Source organism: Zea mays, chromosome 2, assembly GCF_902167145.1.
Source record: "Zea mays cultivar B73 chromosome 2, Zm-B73-REFERENCE-NAM-5.0, whole genome shotgun sequence".
Taxonomy (NCBI): Eukaryota; Viridiplantae; Streptophyta; class Magnoliopsida; order Poales; family Poaceae; genus Zea; species Zea mays.
The window spans coordinates 95,927,822-95,931,983 of record NC_050097.1 but is presented as its reverse complement, the minus strand read 5'-3'; positions in this window follow the sequence as shown (position 1 = coordinate 95,931,983).

Sequence of the window (4,162 nt, the reverse complement as noted above, 5' to 3'; positions counted from 1 at the left end):
GCCGCTGCGCCTCTGCGTGTGCCGTCGTTGTCTCTGCCCCCAGCTTGTCAAAGAGCAACCGAAGGTCCGCCGCCTCGGCGCTCCGTTGGGAGAGGCGCTCGGTAGCCTTGGCAAGCGCGGTCCTCAGGAACCACAGCGAACCCCAGACGTCGGCCTCGCGGCGGATGAACGACGACTTGGCGGTACTCAGATCCGTCAAATCCTGAGGAAAAGAAGCCAGGCGTCACAAAGAGTGCCCTGGTCACGTGAAAGGTATGCCTGAAAACCTTACCTGGAGGATCCTGGGAACGTTCCTGGAAAGGACCTCGATGGTTGACCGAAGCGACCCCATCGCTGCCTCGGCACACTCACGGAGCTCGTCCTGAGACTGCTCCTCCCGCTCATCGTCAAGAACGAAGAGGGGCTTCGAGGCACCACGGGTCTAGAACCAGAGCGCCTCCCCACGCCGCTCATTGGGATCGCGCCGTGCGAGGATGAGGTCGCTGTTCCCCACGACGGGTCGCGGTTCTGCACTCCTCTCCTCCAAGGCGTCAGGACCCCCTGCAGTCGGCGCATCGGGTACCTCCTCGGCTAAGGGGGGAGGTTTCCGATCACCGACCTCGAGTAGCGGTGCCTCAGCCATCTAAGCATCGGCGACGACGGGTGGCTCCACGAGCAGAACGACAACAGCCTCGGCAGAAGCTGGTGCCGGCGCCGGCAACACGTCAGGTGGGCCCAAAGCCGTGGCCGCGCCAGCAGTCTCCCCCGGCACGACGGTCGCCTCGACGGAGGGGTCAGCCTGGGGAGCTCGCCCCACGGCAACTCGTGCCGCCTGAGCCCCCCGCTTTGGGGCATCTTGTGAGGAGGCCAGCCGGCCGGCATGGCCCGGTGCGGCACTGGCTGCAGAAGCCAGCGCCGTCTTGATGATCTTCCGGGGAGGAAAAGGAAAGGCAGGATGATGTGCACCCGTTGGGTGATTGCCCGATCTTTCGATGAGAGGGTGTGGAATAACTCGATTGGGGGAGGAGACGACGTTCACGGCCCGACTACAGCCTTCCAAAGACGCTGCGCCTTAGCAACCGATACACCACCTCCTATGGCTGTCACGATCTTGTGGAGCGTGACACCCTGGCCACTAGGGCACTCGTCCTGCAAGCAATCGAAGAACTAGCAAGAACAAGTAGAACAAGTACTGAATTACCAGATCTAAATGTAGGTTTAAAGATCAAACTACAATATGGTGGGGTTCCGAAGACAAGAAGACGGGCGGCTGAACTAGCACGCGCGCTTGCAAGCAAGTAGCGAGAGCTAAACTTGATCTAAACAAAACCCGCTGTTCTTGGTGGCGGCTAGGGGGTTTATAAATATGGGAGGACGACCACAAGGGTATTGGGGTCGTGCTGCAACCCTAGGATGCGTCCCTAATGGACCTAACTTGATACACGACCCATTGGGCCAAAATAGGGTGACGCAGCACCATGGGCAGAAAAGGCAGGAAATGTCTCGGTAAGAAAACAATGATTACGGCGGCCTCAGAACAGATATGACTATAATTCCGGATCCATATGAAAGTAGACTTGATAAGCTTTCCATGTTGTGCTTGAACATTCCAATCCGAGCCCGCATCTGACCGTGGTGACCGTCACAAGTTGGTGTTCTTCTGCAGTCCGAATCCAGCATGTTCAAATCCTTTTCCCTTTCGGTCTTCTCCCTGATTCCTAAGCAAAACAAGAGTGCACGGGTCTCCATGGTCTAAATATGATGGACATGAACTCAAGAGTGTAATCACCTGATGGTTGAGTTGACGAGCACGAGCGCGAGTAATGGGACCAGAAATTGGTACTTGTATTGGTATAGATGCATCAGTAGTGTGGATGTCTTCATCATTCTCCCCTTCTTGCATTTGAGTCGTTCTCGACTCAAGCTCAACTTCCTCTCCCAAGTAGGGCTTTAAATCTGCAATGTTAAATGTGGGGCTAACCCCAAAGTCTGCAGGCAGATCTAGCCTATATGCATTGTCGTTAATTTTCTCTAGCACTTTAAACGGTCCATCGGCTCGAGGCAACAATTTAGATTTTCGTAATTCAGGAAACCTTTCCTTTCTCAAATGCAACCAAACTAAATCTCCAGGTTCAAAATTTATTTCCTTTCTACCTTTATCACTAGCAAACTTATATCTAGCATTCATACGCTCTATGTTTTCTTTAGTAGTTTCGTGCAGTTTTAACATCAATTCAGCACGCCTAGTAGCATCAAAATTTAGTTTTTCAGAAGATGGCAAAGGCATTAAATCAATAGGAGCACGAGGTAACAAACCATATACAATCTGAAATGGGCACATCTTTGTAGTAGAATGCAATGATCGATTATAAGCAAATTCAATATGAGGCAAACAGTCCTCCCACATCTTAATATTCTTCTTTAGAACTGCCCTTAACATAGTAGACAAAGTTCTATTCACAACTTCAGTTTGACCATCAGTTTGAGGATGACATGTAGTAGAAAATAAAAGCTTAGTCCCCAATTTTGCCCACAAAGTCCTCCAAAAATGACTAAGAAATTTAGCATCACGATCAGAAACGATTGTGTTGGGCACACCATGCAAGCGAACAATTTCACGAAAGAACAAATCAGCAATATGAGTAGCATCGTCAGTTTTATGACATGGTATGAAATGTGCCATCTTAGAAAATCTATCAACAACCACAAACACACTATCACGTCCCTTCCTAGTCCTAGGCAATCCCAGCACAAAATCCATAGAAATATCTTCCCAAGGAGCACTAGGAACGGGTAGAGGCAAATACAAACCGTGTGGATTTAACCGTGACTTCGCCTTTTGGCATGTCGTGCAACGAGCAACCAATCTCACCACATCTCTTCTCATCTTGGGCCAAAAGAAATGACCAGCAAGTATGTCCTCCGTTTTCTTTGCTCCAAAATGTCCCATTAAGCCACCTCCATGTGCTTCCTGTAACAACAACAAACGAACGGAGCTAGCTGGAATGCATAGCTTGTTAGCTCTAAACACAAACCCATCACTAACGATATATTTGTTCCATCCTTTCCCATCTTTACAATGCAGCAACACATCTTTAAAATCAGCATCATGAACATATTGGTCTTTAATCGTCTCTAATCCAAAGATTTTGTAGTCAAGTTGATTCAGCAAAGTATATCTCCTAGACAAAGCGTCAGCAATGATATTCTCTTTTCCTTTCTTGTGCTTAATAACATAAGGAAACGATTCGATAAATTCAACCCACTTAGCATGTCTACGGTTCAGTTTTCCTTGACTACGAATATGTTTCAAAGATTCATGATCAGAATGAATAACAAACTCTTTGGGCCACAAATAATGCTGCCATGTTTCTAATGTTCGCACAAGAGCATATAATTCCTTATCATAAGTAGAATAATTTAGAACAGACCCACTCAATTTTTCACTAAAATATGCAACAGGTTTGCCTTCTTGTAACAAAACACCACCCAATCCAATTCCACTAGCATCACATTCAAGCTCAAAAGTCTTATTAAAATCAGGAAGTTGGAGGAGAGGTGCATGTGTCAACTTATCTTTCAGCACGTTGAAAGCGTGCTCTTGTACTTTGCCCCAACTAAAATGCACTCCCTTCTTCGTAAGCTCATTCAAAGGTGCAGCAATGGTGCTAAAGTCCTTCACAAAACGGCGATAGAAGCCAGCAAGTCCTAGGAAACTCCGCACCTGTGTGATAGTCTTTGGCATAGGCCATCCATGTATCGCTTCTACCTTGGCTTGATCAACCTCAATTCCCTGTGGAGTCACAACATAACCAAGAAACGAAACTCGATCGGTGCAAAATGTGCACTTCTCAAGGTTACCAAATAAACGTGCATCTCGTAAAGCATTAAAAACAGCACGCATGTGATCAACATGTTCATCCATAGATTTGCTGTAGATTAATATGTCATCAAAGTATACTACCACAAATTTTCCAATGAAGGCACGCAAAACCTCGTTCATTAATCTCATGAAAGTGCTAGGTGCATTAGTTAACCCAAAAGGCATGACTAACCACTCATACAATCCGAACTTAGTTTTGAAAGCAGTTTTCCATTCATCTCCCAATTTCATACGAATCTGGTGGTACCCACTACGCAAATCAACTTTAGAAAAGACAATGGCACCACTCAATTCATCAAG